The following is a 5631-nucleotide window of genomic DNA, read 5'->3' on the forward strand; positions in this document are numbered from 1 at the left end:
ATCCCAGCACTCGGGAGGCAGAGGCAGGCGGATCTCTGTGAGTTCGAGACCAGCCTGGTCTACAGAGCTAGTTCCAGGGCAGGCTCCAAAGCCACAGAGAAACCCTGTCTCGGAAGAAAAAAAAAAAAAAGCCTTTAACATCAATAAGAACCAACAGTTAAGCTTTTGAGAGATTCTTGAAGTCTACTCAGAGTGGTGAGTTCAAGCGGCTATTTACTGTTCTCCTTTATTTCCACCCCCCTGAGAATTGTAGTTCTAGTATACAGCATACAGTGATATTACCCTAAAAGTTGATACCTCGTTGGGAGCACAAAGGCAGGCTGTGTGTTTGCTGAATGAAGGCTGGCCTCTCTCCAACACTGAGAGCTATGGGCTTGCAGAAATTCTCCCAAGCAGGCATCTGCGGGGGACTAGGAATGACAAGCAAAGCCAAACAGAAGCAGTGGACAAGAGCTGCTTCTGTAACAGGAGGGCCCATTGTGCACACACGGGAGCCATCACGACTTCCTCAGGCCTTCTCAGCCTGCACCTAGCTCCTTCCTTCCCACACCCCTGCCTGACAGTTGCAAGTTGTTAAATTTTGCACAAAAGCACTGATGTATTTCACAGGGAGATAATAAGCCCAACACCCGGGTAGGCTGATTTAACCTTGGCCACATTCGCTCCGAGAGTGGCATAATTTGCCTAAATTGGTGCTTGTGCTCAGAATCACTGTATTGCTTCATCTTCCCAAGACTGGCCTGAAGGGACAGGTGCACCCACCACCAACTGCTTTGACCTGGGGGTGGGGTGGGGTGGGGACCCTGCAGCCTCCACATTCATGGAGCTTTACTTCTGAGGCTCTAGCCTCCTTACAAGACGGTTCCTGGACCTACTCCATTCCTTACTGTAGAGAATATAACCCAGGACCTGGCTCCCAGCACTGCAGAACAAGGCAGGATTGCAGGGAGCCTGCTCCGTCTGGTTCTCTGATGTTAAAGACAACGAAGCTGAGACTTAGGGTTCTAAGTGGCTTGCTGTCATAGCTGGGGATTGCACTGTGAACCATCCAAGCTGAGCTCCTTTTGGGTCCCTCAAAAAGAACAGTAGTAGCCTGTTCTCCCCACCCCCCCCCCAGCAGTGTCTTTACTGCCTTATTGTTTCCAGCCTCCTGCTGGGTCAAAGTTCAGAGAATGCACTCCTTGGTGACTGTTGGGGAGAGGAACCCGTGTGTGACACCATGGGGTCCAATTTCACTTTCTATTCAGCACACCTTTGGATGTGTTGGTAAACAAACCTCATGAAGGTCAATGAGACTTATGACTTGCTTTTTTTGGATGGATCTTTCTGTTCAGGCTGATACTGAACTCTTGAGGTCAAGTGATCCTCCCACTAAGCCACGTGATGCTGGAACTATAGGGCCTTGTTGGTTCCTTGGTTCTTTTTTGTTTGTTTGATGTTTTTCGTCTTTCGAGATAGGGTTTCTCAGTAGCTGCGGAGCCAGTCCTGGAACTCGCTCTGTAGACCAGGCTGGCCTCCAACGCTGTGAGTTCAAGGTTACCTGGTCTACAGAATGAGTTCCAGGACAGTCAGAGCTACACAGAGAAACCCTGTCTTGAAAAAACAAAACAAAACAAAAAAAAAAAACAACTGTATTTACCAGAACAATCTCTGAACTTCTTAAATCAGCTGAAACTTTGCCACCCCTCTGGAAGTAGCCAGCCCAGCACTTTTCTGGAGGATTTGAGAGTCTAGTGAATTCCCTAAAGGATCTTGTGTAATTTATTCCTGAAGTAGCTGTCAAATGCTCAGCATTTGAGTTTATTTTGATGCTTGTAGAGTTTCTTTTTTTTTATTTTTATTTTTATTTTTTTTTTATTTTTCGAGACAGGGTTTCTCCGTAGCTTTTGGTTCCTGTCCTGGAACTAGCTCTTGTAGACCAGGCTGGCCTCGAACTCACAGAGATCCACCTGCCTCTGCCTCCCGAGTGCTGGGATTAAAGGCGTGTGCCACCACCACCCAGCTTTTTTTTTTTTTAATTTTTATTTTTTTGCTTGTAGAGTTTCTCAATCTGCCGAATTGGATGTTGTCATCCAGTTAGGTCAGTCTCTAAGCCATGCATATCTTATTCTCCACTAGATTTTTTGAGACTCTCACTAAACCTGGAGCTCACCATTTTGGCTAGACTGGCTGCTACCTGGTATATTTCCCCAACACTGGGGCCATAGGCCCCTTCTGTTAAACTCAGCTTTTACATGGGTACTACAGATCCAAATACAGTTCTTCATGGGAGACTTTTTTCTAGTCACCCTAGAAGTGTGTGTGTGTGTGTGTGTGTGTGTGCGCGCGCGCGCGCGCGCGAGCGCGCATACCTAAGACAGGTTCCTGGAACTCAAGACCCTCCAGCCCCAGCTTCTCAAGTGCTAAAATTGCCACTATACCTGACTTGTTTAAATTTATATATATTTATATATATATACAGGGTTTCTCTGTAGCTTTGGAGCGTGTCCCCGAGCTAGCTTTTGTCGACCAGGCTGTCCTTGAACTCACAGAGATCCGCCTGCTTCTGCCTCCCACCACCACCCAGCTTATTTTTTATCATTTTTAATTTTTTTTGTGTGTGTGTACACATATCTGAGTTCAGGAGGTGTCTGCAGAATCCACAGTTGTTGGGCGCCCTCTAGAGCCAGAGTTCCAGGAGGTTGTGAGCTACCTGACACAGGTGTTGGGAATGAGACTCTGGAAGAAGTAGATGCTTTTAGCCACTGACTGAGGCATCTGGTGGGAAGTGGAGGGTGAGCAAGTAGAGTGACATGTAGTAACATGTAGAGTGACTTAAACTGTATGTTGAGGGAAGAGTGGCTTTCTTTTTTCTTTTTGGATGTTTTGAGGCAGAATTTCTCTATGTAGCCTTGGCTGTCTTAGAACTTGCTTTGTAAACCAGGCTGACCTTGAACTCAACTAACAGAGAGCCACTTTCCTCTGCTTCTTAAGTGCTGGGATTAAAGTTGTGTTTAGGACAGAGTATTTATTTTATTTATTTGTTTGTTTATTGTTTTTTGAGACAGGATTTCTTTGTGTAGCCCTAGCTGTCCTGGAACTCACTCTATAGACCAACCAGTCTGGCCACAAACTTAGAGAGCTGCCTGCCTCTGTCTCCAGAGTGCTGGGATTAAAGGCATGTGCTACCACCGCGCAGTCAGTGTTTTCTGAGACAAAGCCAATTCCTTAAATGGAGTTTGGTTAGTGATGAGGGACCCACAGTGTTCTCAGTGACCTTTGTCTGTCTCAAGCTCCAGGATCCAGATTCAGGAGCATGACCACTTCCTAGTGGGGTTTGGCCATCAGCCTGATGGAGTCTGCAGCTTCCAGGCCCACCAGCCTGAATGTGCTGGTTAGTCATCCCTTCTGCAGGAAACCCATGTAGACAGGTGGAGGCTGGACCTGGGGCTGGGTCAGGATCCTTCACCCTCCTCTGAAGTGGGAGTGAGTGGTTATGCCGGCTCTTCTCCTCTTCTCCCTTTACCTCCCTGCTCTCTTTTCATGTCCATGTGCATACATTCTCTATTTTCAGGTGTGTGTGTGTGTGTGTGAGAGAGAGAGAGAGAGACAGACAGACAGACAGACAGACAGACTCTCTCACATATCCCAGCCTGTCCGTGACCTCACTGTGTAACTGTGCTGGTTAGTTCTGTCAACTTGACACAAGGTAGAGTCATCTGGGAAGAGGGCACTTCAGCTGAGAAAATGCCCCATCAAACTGGCCTGTGGGAAATCCTATGGGGCATCTTCTTAATGAGAGATTTATGTGGAAGGGCTCAGCACACTGTAGGTGGTGCCAACCCTTGGCAGGTGGTCCTGGCTTCTATAAGAAGGCAGGCTGAGTGAGCCTTGGGGAGTAAGCTAGTAAGCAGCGCTCCCCCATGGCCCCATCAGATCCTGCCGCTGGGCTCTGTCTTGACTCCCTGCCCTGATGTCCTTCCGTGATGGATGATTATATGGAACTGTAAGCTAAAATAAAGCCTTTCCTCCCCAAGTTGCTTTGTCCAAGGTGGTTTATCACAGCAACAGAACCCCTAAGACAGTAACTGCAGCTTCCCATTCCAGCTGGCCCTGCATGGATGTGAGGCTCTCCCAACCCAGCTTGTGTTGTAGCCTTGAGTTCCAGTTTGCACTAGAACTGGCGATGGTGTCCATGGAACTACAGTCTTATTTTCACTCTTCTTTTTTGTTTATTTTCGCTTTTCAAGACAAGGTTTATCTGTATAACAGCCCTGGCTATCCTGAAACTCATTCCATAGACCAGGCTGGTCTTGAACTCACCGAGATCCACCTGCCCCTGCCTCCTAAGTGCTGGGATTAAAGGCTTGCGCCACCACTGTCATGTATATTTTTACTCTTATTACCCAACAGTACGAAAGAGTAGGCATTTGCATGTCACAGAGCCGTGTTGGATAGGTTGGAAAGAGGCAGCGTGGGCTAGTGAGAGATAGTGTTCAGGAAGCACAGCCAGGGTTCTCTCCCTCTGCCTGGCCTGTGCAGCTTGTTGCTGTAATTGCATGTGTAGATGGGCCACCTGTTTAAACTGGGTGCTCACTTGTCTGTCTCTCGTCCCCATGCTCCTGTTTGAGCTAAAGTAGATCTCTGGCTCCTGGGAAATGTCATTGGAACACTGGGGTTGAGAAGCCACAACCTGGCTCTTGGCTATTGAAGCCCTTGAGCTTCACCAGTGACCAGGGCTCCCTGTTCAACTGGCTTTTCTTCTTAAACAGCTTAGTATTGCATGTGACTCTGTCCAGTCATCCTGAGGGTACCCAAAAACGAGTAGGAAGGGGACATTCCTTTGCAGAGGAGGGAATTTGTCCCTCCAGAGTCTCCTGGATACCAGAATATTTGTGGTTGACACATGTTTATTGAGCTAGGTCCTTCCCACGTGGTTCCTGTCACAGTTGTGTTGTCCACTCCACCACTACAAGGCACCCTTTGTGCCCTGTGAAGGTCACTCGGCTAAGTTGCGGTGGGGCTAACACCAGGCTACTTTGGATAGGCGACTGGAGCCTGTTCAGAGGTGCTCACAAGGCAGACGCACAGCCAGCAGTGTTGGGCTTCCTCTTCCTGCACAGCATCCTGTGAGATCCACGCTGAGTAAGAAGAAACCGAAGGTCACAGAAGAGAAGCAGGTGTCCAAAGTCAGTGAGATGGGCATGACTTGTACCTGCCTCAGAGCTCGTGTTTATGTTTCTGTAGCCTTGCAGCAGAGTGGAGCCCTGGCCTGTGGCACAGCAGCAGGTATCCACGTGCCACACCTTTGTGTACATGGGCTGGTCCAACTTGGGATGCAGTGTCCAGGGTCCATGCAAACGAATTCCTCAGTATGAGGAATGCAGTTCTGCAAAGGGCTCCCTTGTGTGCTTCCTGACAGCCAGTGCTCTATCCCTGAGCCTCCCACTCAGAAGAGGGGAAGGAAGAGCTCAATGCTGTGGGGGTGTGGCAGGATGCCCGGCCACTCTGGTGTGGGTGTGAGCTGGGTGTGTCTGTGAATAGCTTTGCCAATTTGGTTTCACCTCTGAATTAGACCTTACACAAAGGTAAGGTAGTTTCTCTCTCTCTCTCTCTCTCTCTCTCTCTCTCTCTCTCTCTCTCTCTCTCTCT

At 48.5% G+C, this 5631-nt stretch overlaps 1 protein-coding gene across 1 annotated transcript in view; it reads left to right on the top strand.

Annotated features, from left to right (window-relative positions):
• Spire2 (spire type actin nucleation factor 2) overlaps positions 1-5631 on the top strand; it is a 35855-nt gene that overhangs the window by 1236 nt on the left and 28988 nt on the right. The window lies entirely within an intron of this gene.

This window comes from Microtus ochrogaster, chromosome 4, assembly GCF_000317375.1.
Source record: "Microtus ochrogaster isolate Prairie Vole_2 chromosome 4, MicOch1.0, whole genome shotgun sequence".
Classification (NCBI taxonomy): domain Eukaryota; kingdom Metazoa; phylum Chordata; class Mammalia; order Rodentia; family Cricetidae; genus Microtus; species Microtus ochrogaster.